We start from the raw sequence: 19,216 nt of genomic DNA on the forward strand, positions 1-19,216 counted from the left end.
TAAAAAGAAAACCGCAGAAAGTCAAGTTGTTAAAAAAGGTCACCACTATCTGTTTTAATACTGTTTCTAGAATTTGTCGTCGTTCAAATTGAATCATTTCTTAGCAGGTTAAAAACACTGGACACCTTTGGTGATTGTCATGTGGTGTATCTCAACATATGCATAAAATAACAAACTTGTGAAAATTTAAACTCAATTGGTCGGCGAAGTTGGTAGATATTAAAGGGCGAAAAAAAAAACCCACACCATTGTCACACTAAGTTGGGTGCTTTCAGATGCTTGAATTCGCGACCTCAAAATCAAATTGCGAGGTCTCAAACTCAAATTTAAATATTTTATTGAGAAAATACTATCAACATCTCTACATTGATCACTTTCAATTATTTTGAGCACAATTACCAATCCTTGTTTTGTTGGGGGAAGGAGTAGTTTGTTAAGAAAGTCTTTACGGGACAACGGTTTCGACCTGAACACGTGAATACTGTGATTGTTGCACTGCGAAGGCCGTGTTGGTTTTTAATTGAATGGATTACAGCTTGCCAAACATATAGGGAGCACACATACCATTTGGTAGCGCTGTACTCCGGAACTATGTGTATAAAGTCACTGGTTTGGCTGGATAGAGTCGTTTCAAAATGGACGATCCTGGCTGCTGTACACGCTTTTTCCACTCTTCAATTGACACTTTACGAGACGGCGGTCTTCATGGTTGGATCGCTGTGTTAGGTTTGTTTACAACCAAGGCAGCGTTAAGTACTACTTTGAAAGGTCTTGGTATGATGTTACCTAACCTTCAAGAACAGTTCCTCACTTCGACTTGGTTAATTGGCTGGATGGTTGCTTTTGTAGACGCAGGTGTACAAATCTCAGGTGAGTTCGATTAGCTTACTTTCTATTCCTGTTGCAATAGACAATGTGACCTGTGACATCACATGTTTACAAAAGAGCCACAGAGCCTGGACTTCCTGCAGGCATGATTTGTACACAGCTAAATCAAAGAAAACATAAATTCTTATATTTTATGGAGATTGCACTGTCCAATTCTAACCAAATTTGATATGATGAAAGGGGGCACATCTCAAAACTTGAGCAGCTTTTACTTTCATAATTCTTGGTTTTATGTGGAAATTAAGACACAAAATGTGAACATTCCCATAGGACCAGTGTAGTATCTTGCCTGCCAGAATACTGAAAGAAATTACAAGGTCACACTTATTGTAAACAAGGTTCACATGGTCTATATATTGGGCATTCTGCACAAAGAATCGTTTCTCCTGAACTGGGGATACCGCACGGAGCCCCTTAAAAGACATCTAAAAAGAACGATCTCCTGTGCACGAAATCTCGTACGCGCGACATAATTCGGGTTTCTGAACGCATTCCGTTTCATCGCAACGCCCCCATTATTATCACATCACACACGTGAAACACACCGGTTTTCTCGAATGTCAAACAAGGACTATAGCTTGTTACTGGTTTGAATGTCAAACAAGGACCAGTTACTCGTTTGACATAGACCCCTAAGGCCTGGGCACCACAGCTACGTACCGAACTAGAGGGGGTTCCAATCCAAGGAACGGTTCACCCAGGCATTCTTGGCAACCGGCCCATGGGGTTTTAGTATACTGTTTAAAAGATTTTTGAAAAGTAAAGACATTTACGTACAAATATACTACTTTTCACTATTGGCAGCGTACGCATATACGGACAGATAGACATTTCTGATTACCTAATTTTGAAGGTTCTTTTGAGGATGGTCAGAGGAACACAACCATGGTTATCTTGACCCGACCCATGGGGGTTTTAGTAACTTTTTATAAGTTGTTGAAAATTTTCAATTTGTACGTACGAATATACGTTGTTACGCACTTAATAGAAGCATCTACATTTTCAAAGGTCTGTTTCAAGGTGTGTGTGAAAATAATGCCTCCAGGAATCCCGAATTTTCTCGTGCGCACGAGAAAAGTTGTCGTGCGCTCGAGATAATTTTTGTTTTAATTTATTTTTAAATCTCCCTCTAGGGGCTCCGTAGTATTGGCCTTACAGCCAATATGTTTTCGTCGAGGATTTGGTGTTCTGACCAACCGCGTTGAATTATGACACACATTTTGATGGCGATATGTTGAGGATTGTTTGGGAGTTTATCATAGAGGTATACCATAGAGTGGGTATACCAAACTCCCCCTGGCTGCACAATATGGTTTACCCATGTGGGCTCCTGCTGATCCTGCACCCGTGATTCATTTGGTTCCACATTTACAGTGGGTCTAGCCGAAATGGGTAAACAATTATCGTTGAAGATGTCTCAACAACTCATGAACCACGGAATGGACCTTTTATAATATAAATATCATCGTAAAAGGTCTATAAAATAAGACAATTGAAAGAATTACCTCAGTTCTATCGGCACAACTAAATGGAATGTCTACACCGTTTAAGTGCCTAACATGAAATTCCGTGCATGATTCTTGCAAAGATAAAACAATTATGACGTCATAAAAACTCGCAGTTACTCGTGGCAATTGAAAATAATCAATAATAAATCAAATAATATATCATACCTTAACAACTTGATCCGCTGTTAACCGTGTTTTACATGACCGTTCCTTTTTTAAGTCATTTATTCTTTCGACAACATTTCTTGTTCCTATTAGGCATCCTAGCAACTCCACTAAGAGAGAGATTTGGCGCCAGGACTGTATTGACAATCAGTGGATTAGTCGCTGGTAGCTCTATGGCAGTTGCATCATTTCTGCCCAGTTTATACGCTACCACCTCCGTCTTCGTCGTAGTAACAGGTGAGTTAATTCATGTGAATAAACAACTTGTACAGACAAATTTAATTGGTTAAGCCAAAGTAGATACACACATGGTTTTACCGCAAACCAAATATATATTTTAACCGTAGTGTTTTTTTCATTCTTTCAAAACGTTATTTCGTTTACTCAAAATGTTATTTCATTCCCTTTGAAATACTGTTTCGTTCCCACGAAATGTGGTATTTCGAGAGTAGCTAAAAAATAAAAGGAAACTAGCCTATTTTGAGGGAATATTTTTTTTGTTTTTTGAGAACGGAACCATATTTTGTGGAATTGAAGAAAAACATTCTTGGAAGCAAAATATTTCTTTGACGGAGAATAGATTTTGGGTTCACTTTTTCAATCTTTCCAACCAGTCCTAGCGAATTGTTTGACAATTCTACTCAGAAAACTTTTGAACAGTTTCAAATAATATAAACATATTGACTGGCAATGAGGTAACTAGTGTACGTCTATTCCCCGGAGGGACTTTGAGTGACCAGATAGGCTCCTCTTCTGGTCATTCACAGGCCCGAGGGGGAATAGACGTACACTAGTTACCGAATTATTACAGCTCGGTCTTAAATGTGAAAAAAGACAGCAATCTGGAACAGAAAGGAAGTTTTGTAGTTGCTGTTCACGATTTAAGTCAAGAGAGGGCGCTGTGACTGGGCACTATTTTCAAAGACTAGTGCCCGTTCGGGAACTAGTTCCCGCAAACACGCGCGCGCGATCACTATACTATGGGTGCGTTCGTTTGCTTCCCTGGGTCGACCCCCGGTGTGTGGCGGTTTTTTCTTCCAGGACGAACGTGGGTAATTATCTGCACACCTTCCTCCTGGAAAAAAAACCCCGTCACACACCGGGGTCGACCCAGGGAAGCTAAACGAACGCATCCTATATTAGTTCATCCCACGTGACCGTGTTTCAGCCAACCAGAATACAGAACAAGCATGAGGTGTGTTATAATACAATAATATTGCACCGTCAATTAATCCTAAATTGTTTATCAACAATGCTGCGATTCTGAACAGTGGATTCGAACATAATAAGAGTACCGACTAAACAAGCCTGCAGTTACTAGAATGTACTTGGTGGTCTAGCACCCCACCACCCACATGTTCAAATACTCACGTGCACGATTTCAAGGTCTTTATGATATGACATAAAATGTAAGTATAAAGTACGATTAGCAGACCAATACTGGTGTCGCATGCAATTATGTCCTCTATGCAATACCATCCGGAAGACATTATTGCATATGCAATAATGTTCACCGGACGGTTTTGATTAATGCAAACGTGTCCGCCCGGACACATTTGCATATGCAGTTGTGTCCGCCTCTTCGCAAAACCGTCCTTGCAGCAAATTAAACGCCCTTGGTCGACGGAACACATTCGCCATTTTTTTTATAAGCTAAGTGCATGTCATGAATGACATGGGAAATGTTCGGCCGTTGGGTATTCGCTGCAATCATAAAATACGTGAGCATTCATGTTGCATATAGTACATGTATGTAGGTTCAAAGCATGCACGCTCGCTTACGCGCGCACATACATGTACAGTACAGTCATGATGTCCACCGAACGGTTTTTGCAAAGCCCCGGACACGATTGCATGTGCAAAAGTGTCCGGAGCGGACAGTATTGCATGACGGACACAATTGCATCTCACACCAGCGCCTACTTGGAAAAATTGTGAATTGCAAAATGATTGACTCATGGAAACAATGTCTAATTCCTAAATGGAATATTCCCGTTTGATTTATGTTAATTTAAGTAGGATTTGAAACTTTGCATGGTGGAATTACGATCTAGAAAGGTTTGCGGTAACACCGTGTGATGACTATCTCTAATGAGTTGGGGTGGTTCTGAAAAGAACCGTTGGTTATATTATAATATGTTAATTTGTAAACTGACTGTATTCTCTGGTGACATTATTTACTGATGGTATTGGGAAAATGTGTGTTTTACTATCCAGGACCAGCGCTCGGCATCTCAAGAGTTATAACAAAGAATTTGATTGGAAGCTACTTCAATAAATCGATCACATTAGCCTATGGCATGGCGGGTTTGGGCGCCTCTTTTGCTTTCGTTGCCGTTGTGCCATTGATACAGCTCTTTCTAGATATCTACGGCTGGAGGGGAACAATGCTACTCTAGGAGGACTGTTATTACACCTCACTGTCTGTGGAGCTCTAACTATCTCACCCGCTGCACCTTTAAGTCAAGATGGTTATGAGGCTGCTCGCACTATTGAAGACCAAGAGGCCATTATAAACGACAAAGTGGTGCCAAGGAGTTGCTTTAGCTGTTCTTGTTTAACCACAATCTACTCATTTTTTAGAGATACATTCCGGCTAGGTTTGTTCTCATCCATATCTTTCTGGCTGGTTGTATTTACAGTATGCGTGTGGAGAATGACATGTTCTGCTTGGATAATATATTTTGTTCAGTACAGTACTGTGTATAAGGATTTCACACTGGAAGACGCATCGCAATTTATTGTGTCCTATGGAATTGGAAGACTGACAGCTTGCGTTGTGATTAGTCCGTTGGTTGATTCCGTGCAGGTTGTTAGCACATACACATGGCTTGCTATAGCTCAGCTTTTAGTTGCCGTTTATTATGCTGTCGATCCATGGTTGATATCATATTGGGCGATGATGGCGAACGCTTTCGTGTTTGGAAACGCCATCTCACTGAGTTCAGTACTCATAGATGTTGTCACTAAGAAGGTATTCGGTAAAGAACAGATGGGGCATGCAATGGGATTGTTAGGAGTTGCATCTGGTTCGACATCACTCCTCCTCTTGTATTTTCCAGGTGAGTTCATATTCATTTTTTTGCAGCAATAACACTTTAACAACTGCAACTACGTTGCCAAATTCAGCACTATTTTTTTGTAACCAAACTTTCATTTTCAATAAGTTCATTGTATAATGAAAAGGTCGCGCTCAAACCGTTGCTGCTTTTTTGTCGTTCAACACTCGGCACATTGTTTCGCATTAAAGACAATGTCCCGACAAGGTAAATGCGTGTATTTAAAATGTTGTTGAAGTCTCATTTAAAATTATAAGGACGACCGGTGATAATTGGGTTTATAACACAATCAACAAATTTACCACAGAGTTGAGATATTACATGGGAACTACGTCTGGCCTGGTCATCGCTGATCGATCCTTCAGATAAAATCATGTCGAACTACAGTTGAGGCAGCAATTCTGAAAACGTTGGCAAAGGCCACAAATGCGAAGACCTTCTAGCCAGATATCTCCTCAAAAACTGAGGCAAAATTCATTATTGTGCCATCGAAGCAGAGAAGTCCTCATTGTCGAATTTGGGTGTAAGTTTTGGGACTGTTTTTAGTTGAGTCCTTGCACTGAATGTCATTTGTGTCGAGTCCCAGTCATGAGTCACAAAGGGAGAGTCCAAGTCCAGTCAAGATGGTCAAATTCTGAGTCAAAATCTGAGTCCAGCTGGTCTTAGTCTAAGTCCGAGTCCAGATGGTCGACTTCGAGTCCAGTCCGACACAAAAGTCTCTGACCAAGTGATCGACTCATCGGAACACATCTCTGCATCAATGGCACAACTCCTCCCAAAAAGTTTATATATATAGGCTTTCTCTGCCGCCAATATTTTATCACTAAATCTGCGTGTTTTTCTTGATGTTTTTTGTGTCCACCAGGCTTGATTTATGACACCATTGGAGACTACACAGTGGCTTTCAGTCTCATGGCTGGTGCCCAACTACTGACTGTTGCTGCTGTACTGTGGTTACATTGGAGGCAGCAAAGCCATCGCAGTTCATCTAAGTCATAGCAATGAGGAACACTCCGTTAACCTCTTTAGGACCAATCGTTGGAAAATTACCTCTCCCCACATTTTACAGCGCATAAATGTTCAAGGCACGATTTCACAAAGCACTAAGATTCTTCCCACTTTAGGATGGGTTGTTTGCCACAGTGATTAAGGTTTTGTGCCTTGTGAAATCAGCCACAGGCAACCTTTTGTAAGTTACAGTGAAAACCGAAAGCAATGTTGTCTTTATCTAGGATCGTAATTATAAAAACCTAAGGGATATTTACCAATGAGGCAACCTCTGCTGTTTACCAATGTTTATCCATTTTACGGAACTGTATCCCTATTATGTGATGTATTTATCTTCAAGTTTAGTGTTGATGTGGTCTACTTCAGAAGCTCTGAGAATAGACAGTTAAGTACTGCTTGCCGTTTCGGTCAGTGTGCTGTGACCGTCTTGCTAGGATTGGTTGGTTTCAGTGTTAAATGAGTTCGCTGGAGCGGGGATGGTTTTGGCGGTTCTTTCGTGTGAGTAGAGGTTGCCAGATGTTGCTGATGTTCATGCCATCATGTTCACGTCATGGTGTCGCTGTATTGGAGAAAAGACGAGCCGAGCATAACTATTCGAACCGTCGAGACCATACCGCGGTATATCGGCTCTTTTCAGAGCCATTAATTAAAAGTTGTTTCATATTGTTCGTGTTGTGTATGTACTATACTATACTACAAAGGCATTTATAAAGCGCTCTTACAAAAAATGTATCACAGTGCTTTACACAGAAAGAAAAATAGCAAAAACAAGATAAAACATACAACAAGATTAAGAGTCATATAAATAGGTTTTGTGAGCTTTTCTGAAGGCTGCTAATGAAGATGAATGGCGTATATTGTAGGGTAAAGTGCGAGTATGGGGGATGATCAAAACTGTTATCTTTGGCAGATCGCAGTTTTTTGATCTCTTGTCTGATTCTTCTCTGGTGCTATCGTCAATTGATGCTTTGCGATATTATGGCGAACTTCATGCTTGGATTGTTATTCAGTTAAAGTTTAATGACCACCGAGACGCAGTGGAAACTACTTAATCCAAAGGCCTTGGTAGGCTATAATGTCAACGGCTATGACCTGAACACCTTTTAACACGGTATTTTGATAATAGAAGGTGTTTTTGCACTGCGAAGGTCAGTAACGAATTGGTAGTATCCCAGAATTTTGTACAAGGTCATCGGTCACTTGTATGCGTCGTTTCAAAATGGATGATCCTGGCTGCTTTACACGCTTTTTCCTCTCTTCAATTGACACTTTTCGAGATGGCGGTCTTCATGGCTGGATCGCTGTGTATATGTGAGGATATTTTTTATTTTAATTTTATTCTATTTTAAATCTTCGGATATAATTCTTTGTGGGCAGGGGCCGTCCAGGGTAAAGCAAAAGTTTTAAAAACATAAACATGTTTATAAAAATACAGAAAATAAAAGCATGAATTTAAAAAATATAGATAATAACGTATAAAAGTACAAAACACTACAGCAAATTAAAATCATGAAACATCGAGCTGGCACAAACATTATGGCAAGATAATGACAATATACCAAATCTGAACACTCGTAGATAAAACAAAATATCACCCATATAATTATTAAGAAACAAACCAAGCAAAGTATATACAACAAATATGGGACGAATGTTAAAATAGAGCGACATTATGAGAACAAAACACACTATATAGCAGCTGTGGAAGATTGCCAATAACAGATTCACCCTAAGAACTAAAATGGTCACGTAAATTACATTTGAAAACGTTAAAAGGCTCAGTGACAAGACAGTTACGCAGATCACGATCAAGCTCAGAAAATGTTTTAGGAAATCGAACAAGTCCACAAAATTTGAATGCATTGACCCTAGGATTGACATGGTGGAATGTAAGTGAATCTAAGTGACGACAATTAACATGAAAATAATCAAGTACAATTGACATAAAACACATAATAGGGCTGACAAGAAGTTTAGAAAAGAATGACATGTTCATACATTGTCTCCTATTGTCCAAAGACATTAGTCCAAGCGATTGAAGGCGATCTTCATAGGGTTGCTCCTGGTACCTTTGTCTTAAAATCATCCTTGTAGCCCTACGTTGGACAGATTCAAGCTTATTGACATGCTTGGTGGGGTACACCCACCAGGCCGGGGAGCAGTAATCCAGTAGTGGGACTACCAAAGTTTTGTATAAATACAGCGCTACATCTCGCGATCAGTCACTTGTTACGAGTCGAATTAGGCCAATCATTCGACTACATCTGTTGACAGTTTCTTCAACTTAGGCCAATAAGAGGCACACAGAACGGAACAGAACATCTGTAAAATGTGAGCAGCAGTAGAACCTTTTTTGGGTTGACAGCATCTTCAAGTGCGGATCTATGAACCAAATTTTAGGGGGAAATACTGTCAAAGAGTGAGCAAAGGTTGGAAAGATGTTGTAAAAGTAGAATACAATGATCCACACAAGTTTGCCTCGAAATTGCGTGGTTTTCCTTTTACTTTGCGAACTTACACGGTCGGCCATTTATGGGAGTCAACATTTTGAATCCCATAAATGGCCGACCGTGTTATTAGTCGACGAGGTAAAAGGAAAACCGTGCAATTTCGAGGCATGTTTGTGTGGATCATTGTATTCTACTTTTACAACATCTTTCTACCCATATGCATTTTATAAAAAACGGTTACAAACGCTTTTCAAACTCGACCGATCCTAGGCAACGTGTTCCTTTAATAATAAAACACAGCATTTGAACGGCGCACTTTCTCTGTATAAACGTTCACAGGCGCCGGTCCAGGTCATCTTGACTCACGATCATGAAAAAAAAACCCACAGTTTTTAGGCCTCAGCGATGACTATAAACTGTGTTTTTTTAAGGATCGTGCGTCAAGATTTCTATCGCGTGACCAGACATGGGACCCAAAACAACATATATTTTACCATTAGGATATAAAAGTCAGTGCTGTGACTACACTGGTCGGGGCTGGTCAGCGCTGAACAATTTAAACAAAACGACCAGCACTCATGCATTGTTACAACTTGCCGACCAGTACTTTTTTGCCAGATGTTTTGCCCAAAGTCATAATAGAGCTGCGTAAGCACAAAAATTGCTCAAAGGAACACGTTGCCTTGGATCGGTCGAGTTGGTCTTTGAAAAGCGTTTGTTATAAAATGTATACAGGTAGAAAGATGCTGTAAAAGTAGAATACAATGAACCACACAAACATGCCTCGAAATTGTACCGTTTTCTCTTTACCTCGTCGACTAACACAGTCGGCCATTTATGGGAGTCAAATTTTTGACTCCCATAAATGGCCGACCGTGTTAGTTCGCACAGTAAAAGGAAAACCACCAATTTCGAGGCAAACTTGTGTGGATCATTGTATTCTACTTTTAAAACATCTTTCCAACCATATGCTTTTTATAACAAACGGTTAAAAACGCTTTTTTATAGACCAACTCGTCCGATCCAAGGCAACGTGTTCCTTTAAAGGCAGTGGACACTATTGGTAGTTGTCAAAGACCAGTCGTCTCACTTGGTGTATCTCAACATAATGCATACAATAACAAACCTGGGAAAATTTGAGCTCAATTGGTCGTCGAAGTTGCGAGACATGAATAGAATAAAAAACACCCGTATCACACGAAGTTGTGTGCTTTCAGATGCTTGATTTCGAGACCTCAAATTATAAATCTGAGGTCTCAAAATCAAATTCGTGAAAAATTACTTCTTTCTCAAAAACTACGTCACTTCAGAGGGAGCAGTTTCTCACGATATTTTATACTATCAACCTCTCCCCATTGCTCGTTACCAAGTAAGGTTTTATGCTAATAATTATTTTGAGTAATTACCAATAGTGTCCACTGCCTTTAAGCTAAAAAAATCATTGTTTTTTAGTAAAATTAGATTACCGGCCAAGACTCCACTCAATTGTTATAAAGTAAACAGCAGCTAAATAACATTCACAACCAGTGTAGACAGTAACAATGTGTAAAATAAGCAAGCTCTTTTGTGTTTAAGCAAATGTTGTGCTTAATCAGCTTTTTGGCCCATGACACTATTTGTTGTTGCTTAAAATCACTTTGTACTTGGTCACGAGCAATGGAGAGCTGCTGATAATATAACACATTGTGTGAAACGGCTCCCTCTGAAGTATCGTAGTTATTGATAAAAGAGGTAATTTATCATTCAAAATACGTCTTGTGCAACAATTTTCTTTTCTTTCATTATTCTGGGAGAAAGATTGACACTCTTTCCTGTGCAGTTTGTTATAAATTGATTCAGTCCGTAATATACTACACACAAGGCTTGTATGACCTGGTTTTGTTACTATAGGAAAGGGGGTAAGAGTTCTTCAACCTCTGCTGGCTTAAAGTTTGATTTGATTGGTGTCAATTTGGAATAAGAAGGGTCGTTTTACCGATTTGGATAAACACATTTTGAATTAATATTACTGTGTAATTAATTGTTGTTACATAAACAGCCACTCATTTTGCTTAAACATGGGGCTAGTAGTTCCTGTGATATCCACAGATTTTATTGTTGGAATTGGAAATTTTTTCATGTGTACAACAAAGCCGTTGACAGGGAAAACATAAAGAGACTTGAATTAAACCAGAGTATAGTTCAGGGGTCAATGTAACAAACGGTGTTGTTGTTAAAATTTAAAACCGATTCGAAAATTTAAAACCAAAAGGGCCGGTGACAACACTGATCGAGTGGCATCCAGTCAAAATAAATTACTCATGAACCACTCGGAACTCTCATTAACAATCTACATCGGTAAGGTCTTCAAAAGTTTTTGTGAAAACGAGTTGTGTTGGTACCGATGAGGTGAACTCAATGTGAATGGGTGTGTTGGCAGAAATTGAGTGGAATAGTAAAACTAATGAATGGTTTAGATGGTTAACATGATCCCTTTCAATTATTTTGGATACCACCTTAAATGTTTGTTTCCATAAAAGGCATCCTAGCAACTCCACTAAAAGAGAGATTTGGCGCCAGGACCGTGGTGACAGTGAGTGGATTATTCGTTGGCTTCTCCATGATTGCTGCATCATTTCTACCCCGTTTATACGCCATAACCTCCGTCTTAACCATATTAACAGGTAATTGAACTAATGCAGAATGGTCTTGTACGGAAGAAAATATTTTTAATGTTTTGGGGAGACTTCATAGTAATACGAATATAAACAATCAAATACTGGCACCAGCTGAATGCAAATTTAGTGGGGTCGTTAAAACCATTTTTTTTTTGTTCTTAAACGGGAATAAGGTCTTTTTGTTGATTTGTGAATATTGACTGTGTTTTGTCTGTTCAACTTATTTACGATTAAGTTGTTAAATACTGCGTATTTTACTCTTCAGGACCGGCTGTCGGCATCTCGTCCATCGTAACGAAACATCTGGTTGGAGGCTACTTCAGTCAATCCATCACATTGGCCTATGGCATTGCGAGTTTGGGCGACTCATTTGCATTCGTGGCTGTTGTGCCTTTGATACAACTCTTTCTAGATATCTACGGCTGGAGGGGAACAATGCTACTTCTGAGAGTTGTATTCTTGCACCTCGCTGTCTGTGGAGCTCTAATAAAACCACTTGCTACAAATGGGAGTCATAGTGGCTATGAGGCAGCTCACAAGCATGAAGACCAAGAGGACAGGGACGACAAAGTGGTACCAAGCAACTGCTGTTCTTGTTTCACCACACTCAATTCATTTGCCAAAGAAACATTCCGGCTTGGTTTATTATCATCACTATCTTTCTGGCTTGTTGTATTTATGGTCTGCGTTTGGACAATGGTTTATATGGCTTGGATAGTATACTATGTGCAGTATAGTACTTTATATAAAGATTTCACACTGGAAGACGCATCTCATTTCATTGTCTCTTATGGAATTGGAAGAACGGTAGCTTGCATTGTGATTTGTCCACTGATTAATTCTGTGCAGGCTGTCAGCACATACACATGGCTTGCTATAGCTCAGCTTTTAGTTGCCATTTATTATGCTGTCGATCCATGGTTGATATCATATTGGGCGATGATGGCGAACGCTTTCGTGTATGGGAACGCTTTCGCAATGAGTTCAGTACTCATAGATGTTGCCACTAAGAAGGTATTCGGTAAAGAACAGATGGGGCATGCAATGGGATTGTTAGGAACTGCGGCCGGTTCGACTATACTCCTTCTTTTATATTTTCCAGGTGAGTTCATGTCCTTGTCTGCAGAGATAACACTAACAATACTGAAAAAAAGTTTTACAATTAAGCACATTATTCTGTTGAAACACAACTTTGGAATGTCTAACTGTGGCAACAACCACCGAGTTCATGATTGTAAGCCAATGTCAAGAGAAGCATGCAAACTGTTGTTGCAGTAACGTTTTTCTTATCTTTCAACCCAACGAGTTGACACTTGGCGCATTCTCCGGCATTGAAGACAATGTCCTTACAAAGTCGTGGCATATTACGAACGTTCGAATCATTGCATTTTCCCCACTTCTTTTCCTGTACTTTTTATATTTTAACAAATCTCGTTAAAGACGCATTGTTATAATTTATAATGACGGCAGGATGTTGGCTTATTTATGGTACACTTTACTCCCAGAGTCGAAATGTATCATAAGAAAGAACTGGTCATCTCCGATTTATCCTATGAAAAACATCAGGTCAAACTGAAGTAACGGCATCCATTTTGAACACATTGAAGTTTGCTTTTGTTTGACCTAGGCCTATAGGCCTATACTTTGCTAAAGGAGAAATCCGCGAAGGCTCTCTAGCCAAATTAATATCTCCCCAAAATATTAAAAAAATTTCATTATTATACCATCAAAGAGGAGATATCATCACTTTCTAGTTTGAATACAGCGGCTAAAATCCGAAATGTACAGTTTGCAACAAACAGTCTGTAAAAAATATTACATATAATTACATACAAAGAATGAAATAAATCTTTGCATTGTATTGTCTAACTATACCTCATTTCCTGTCCGAACCGGAAGAATTTTTGTATTTTGATATATTTGTATATTGATATTACCGTATGAAGGTCTAAGTTCATGATTCTTTTATTGAATTTAATTATTTTACTTGGTTTAACTTTTAATATTTGACTGCTATATTCACACAGCCCGAACATCTAGTTTTGTATGGTATCACAAAAACAGAATGAATTTGTGCCCTGTTCTTCTTACACTCTAACAACTCCCGGGTCAGAATTGACCCGGGTTTAGGTCCCAGGGGGTCAGATCTATTTCTGGGTTAGTTTGACCCGGAATCCATGTCAATGTGACCCGGAATCCGAGTCAAAATCCCCGCTTTTTACCCAATTTCTGATCACAATGACACGGATTCCGGGTCAAACTGATCCAGAATAGGGTCTGGCCCCCTGGGACCCAAATCCGGGTAAATTCCGACCCGGGAGTTTTTAGAGTGTATGCTTCCCGTCAACCCACACAAGCTTGTACACGCCTGCAACCGTTGACCTCATTTGTCCCTCGTTTGTTTTATACTTTATGTTCGGCAACAGCTCCCATTGGTTTTGTACACGTTGCCCAACTGTAGACCTTTCCCGAATCCAAACCGTGGACCCTATTTTCCTCTTTTGCTATAGGTCCCCAGTTACAATGTGTACCTACTCAATACTTCCCCAATACTTCCCCAGTGAGGTGTCTTAATACTATACGTGGTGTTCAAAACCACCCATAACTCAATATTTGTAGCCATTGTATATAATCCATATGGTTGTGCTTTCATTTTACTTGTAAGGTTTTTATTTTATTTTATGTCCTTACCTTGCTTATAAAATATGCCATTGCTTGTCTATTTTTATGCGTCTTTGCTTTTTTTGCTGCTATAAAGAATACTTAAATATATTTTTATATTTTTTATAATTCTACTTTATTGTTGTTCTTTTTAGGATCAGCTAGAGAGGAGAGCCTCTCGACAGGAACTGTGTTTCTTTTAGGCAATCCTTCGGGCTCCAGCTGTTTCTTTTTCTTGAATGTATTTAAATTGCTTTTTGCTGTATTTTTCAATGTTTTTAACCTAATTAATGTGCATTATTGTACTTTGTATTCCCGAGAAATGAAATAAATAAAACAAAATAAAATAAAATAAAATACTGCATAACACAAGATTGAAACCGATTTAAAGGTCTATGTACTTTTTTTCTAACACAAAACAAAATGTCCACAGATTTACACTAAACTTACACAGTTTGAAGATATGATAGTAGAAAGCTTCCCTTAAAAAAAACTTTCTGAGGTGCTGCAGTTTTTGAGAAATGAGTAAAACAATGTAACGAAAATAGTTTTCGTCTCAGTTTTAGCATGATAAAACGTATTAACCAGTTATGGTATCGTTAAGGTATAATACGGTAACTGGTTATTACGTTTTAACATGCTAAAATAATGTTGTGGCTTGTAATTGTTTTACTAATTTCTCACAAAGTACAGCAAAATAATATTTTAAGGGAAGCTTTCTACTATTATTATCTTCAAACCGTGTAAGTTTAAATTAAGCCATTGGACCCTTTCGGTAAAAAGTATTGTCCAAGGCCCACACTTCGTGTATCACAACTTCTATATAAAATAACAAACCTGTGAAAATTTAGGCCCAATCGGACGTCGTCAGAGTCGGGAGAAAATAACGGGAAAACCCACCCTTGTTTCCGCACGTTTCGCCGTGTCATGACATGTGTTTAAAATAAATCCGTAATTGTCGATATCGAGAATTGATATTGTTTTCTCAAAAAATAAAGCATTTCATGGAATAATATTTCAAGAGAAGTCTTTCACCACTACCTTCTGTAAACCCTGTAAGTTATTTGTAAATCTGTGAACTTTTATTTTTTTGTCTGTAACGAAAGGGTTCAATGGCTTTAACAGAAGGTCCCGTTTTAACGGTATCCCGGAAAGAGCATTGCATACACACTGCCACTCTGATGTAAATATAGGCTAATTAGTTATTCTAAGGCTTAAAAGGCATACTTATGGAAAATAAACGTCTGCACCTAAGAGTAATATATGTTATTCCTGCCTACTGCTTTTTCTAGGGGTTTTCTAGGTAAGGTATGCGGTCAACACTATGTGTAAAAAACATATTTTGAGTTGTGATGGTTGCGAGAAGAACCGGTGGTTAACACTCAACGTTTCGATCAGTGTACTCCGATTGTCTTCAGGAGGATGCTGGACTCTGTCGATGCTGAATGCAGCCGAAGAGATTAGCTGGTAAATGGGGGGGGGGGGGGGGGGGGGTTCAGCTCAACGGTGCGCGAAAGCAGGAACAAGAACATGTTCTGTACTTTAAGCAGCACCCAACAACAGAGTCCATTCAGCATCCTCCTGAAGACGTTTCCCTAAAAGGCATCCTAGTAGCAACTCCACCAACAGAGAGATTTGGTGACAGTGAGTGGATAAGTCGCTGGTTTCTCCATGATTGCTGCATCATTTCCACCCAGTTTATACGCCACAACCTGCGTTTTAACCGTATTAACAGGTAATTGAACTAATGCAGAATGATCTTGTACAGAGGAAAATATGTTTATTAGTTTGGGGGAGACTTCATGAGTACGAATAAAAATATACCAATACAGGCGCCAACCATAATTAGTGAAAAGTACCGTCTGACGTTTGTTACGCAATCATTAAGTCAATCACATACCATGAAGTTTTACACCGTTTGTCGGCCACGACAGGTGGAGGTTAATGGTTGTCTACTGTCTTATTCGGTTTAGTTGAACCATGGTGCAACAAAAAATTAACATAAGACATATTGATGGAAATACTTATACCATTGGTATTATTATCATCATTCGCGATATTCCTGCACTTTCTGTTCTATAGACGATGTGACCTCTGACGTCACACTAAAACCATAACATGATTCGCGCGCATACCGCCGGGAAAAACCTTTGTGTTTTGGCAGCCAGCTAGAAAGTGTATGCAATCTGAACATGACTACATGTCTTTTTGCCCGGCGAAACATGACGTATACAGTGTTTTTTTTCAACAGAGGGCGGTTTGAATGTAAACATAGGTCACATTGTCTATACCGTTTGATTTACGGGTTTTTGTGATTTGACTGTGTTTTCTCTGTTCATTTAGTTTACCATTGGTTGGTAAATGTATGTGTTATACCATGTAGGACCAGCTGTGGGCACCTCACACGTCGTGACTAGGCATCTAATCGGAAGCTATTTCAGTCAATCCATCACATTGGCCTATATGGCATGGCGGGTTTGGGCGACTGCTTTGCTTTCGTGGCCGTCGTGCCCTTGATACAGCTCTTTCTAGATACCTACGGCTGGAGGGGAACAATGCTACTACTTGGAGTGTTAGTATTACACCTTGCTGTCTGTGGAGCTCTTATGAAACCTCTTGCTACAAGTGGGAGTCAAGTTGGTTATGATTATTATTATTATTATTTATTCGACCAATACAAACAATCAAGTTACAATAATAGCACAAGACAGAACATTAACGGAAAAACAATTATAAAAAAGCAAGAAATAAGGAAAATAAATACATAATTAAATAAATGAATGAACAAGGTTAAATTAAATTAAATTAACTTAAATAAAATATTTGAATAAGAAAACAAAAGCAAACAATAAACACTACAAGAGGGCGGCTGAACAATGAACTCAGAAACAACAATAGGGAAGGGAAACCAAACTGGGGATCGTTCACGACCTGCATGCAAACAAAATTGACCATCTATTACGCTTTGTGGTTTAAACAATGATCCTTAAGGAGGCGGAGAAATGTCATAAGAGGACAAATTACAGCAGCTTCGTGAATGACGGGTGGTATCGTGTCCCACAATCTGGGAAATAAAGGGGCAGCTCACACGGATGAAGACCAAGAGGCCATTATAAACGACAAAAGTGTACCAAGCAACTGCTTTAGCTGTTCTTGTTTTACCACACTGAATTCATTTGCCAAATATACATTCCGACTTGGTTGATTATCGTCCTTATCTTTCTGGCTAGTTGTAATTCTTGTCAGCGTATGGGCGATGATGTACTCCGTTTGGATAATATACTATGTAGAGTACACTACTGTGTATAAAGAATTAACACTTGAAGACACGTCGCGTTTCATTGTCTCTAATGGAATTGTGAAGAATGCTTGCTTGCATTGTCATTTGTCCATTGGTTGATTCTGTGAAGGCTGTCAGCACATTTACATGGCTTGCGGTAGTCCATTTTGCTATCGATCCATGGTTGATGTCTTCTTGGGCGATGATGGCGAACGCTTTCGTGTTTGGAAACGCCTTTTCACTGAGATCTATATTCATAGATGTTGTCATTAAGAAGGTATTCGGTGAAGAACAGATGGGTCATTCAATGGGATTGTTCGGAATTGTGTCTGGTTTGACATTACTCCTTCTCTTGTATTTTCCAGGTAAGTTCATATGCCACTTTTCAAGAAGAACATTCAAACTGTTGCATTTGTCGTTTATAATTTACTCGGGTTGGGTTTAGACTAAGAACTTTGCCCGACATTGAGACAATATTGTGCTCGCAAATTCAAGGCATATACTGCATTTGTCCTAAGTCGCATTATTACTTATTAGGACGGCAGATTAGTGTTGGGTTTGTGACAGCGTATATCCAGTACAAAAACTAGTAAATTCTTCCCTCATTAAATTAATTGGGCTGAGCTAATTAGCAGTCTTAACAAGTTGGGGCGCTAATCTGATATAGCTAGGGGTATGAGGAATAGATTTATGAAAAAAAAAATTAATAATAATAATTTCCAATTAAGATGGAACTCTTGGCTTTGTAATTGCCCATACCTTACGCTTGTTCTTTGTATAGCATAATGTACAGCGTATAAAGTACAACAACTCGTAAGTTCTTCCCTTATTAAATTAATTGGGCTGAGCTAATTAGCAGACTTATCAAGTTGGGGCACAAGTCTGATATAGCCAGGGGTATGAGGAATGGATTTATGAAATAACAATTAATAATATTTTCCAATTAAGATGGAACTCTTGGCTTTGTAATTGCCCATTACTTACGCGCTTGTTATCTAAGTATATACAGCGTATATATACAGTACAAAAACTAGTAAATTCTTCCCTCATTAAATTAATTGGGCTGAGCTAATTAGCAGTCTTAACAATTTGGGGCGCTAATCTGATATAGCCAGGGGTATGAGGAATAGAAATATGAAATATAAACTAATAATATTTTCCAATTAAGATGGAACTCTTGCCTTTTTATTTGCCCAAACCTTACGCTTGTTCTTTGTATAGCATATTTAAATAGCGTTATAAAGTGCAAAAACTCGTAAATTCTACCCTTATTAAACTAATTGGGCTGAGCTAATTAGCAGACTTAACACGTTGGGGCGCTAATCTGATATAGCAATGGGTGTGAGAAACAGATTTATTAAATAAAAATTAATAATAATTTCCAATTAAGATGGAACTCTTGGCTTTGTATTTGCCCAAACCTCACGCTAGTTCTTAGTATAGCATATACAGCGTATAAAGTACAAAAATTCGAAAATTCTTCCCTTATTAAACTAATTGGGCTGAGCTAATTAGCAGACTTAACACGTTGGGGCGCTAA

The 19,216-nt window shown here is 38.9% G+C and overlaps 1 pseudogene; it reads left to right on the plus strand.

The window, feature by feature from the left end:
* Positions 1–635: 635 nt before the first annotated feature.
* Positions 636–14,599, plus strand: LOC117290150 (annotated as a pseudogene).
* The last annotated feature ends 4,617 nt before the right edge of the window (positions 14,600–19,216 follow it).

The sequence above is a fragment of the Asterias rubens genome, chromosome 5 (genome assembly GCF_902459465.1).
Source record: "Asterias rubens chromosome 5, eAstRub1.3, whole genome shotgun sequence".
NCBI lineage: Eukaryota > Metazoa > Echinodermata > Asteroidea > Forcipulatida > Asteriidae > Asterias > Asterias rubens.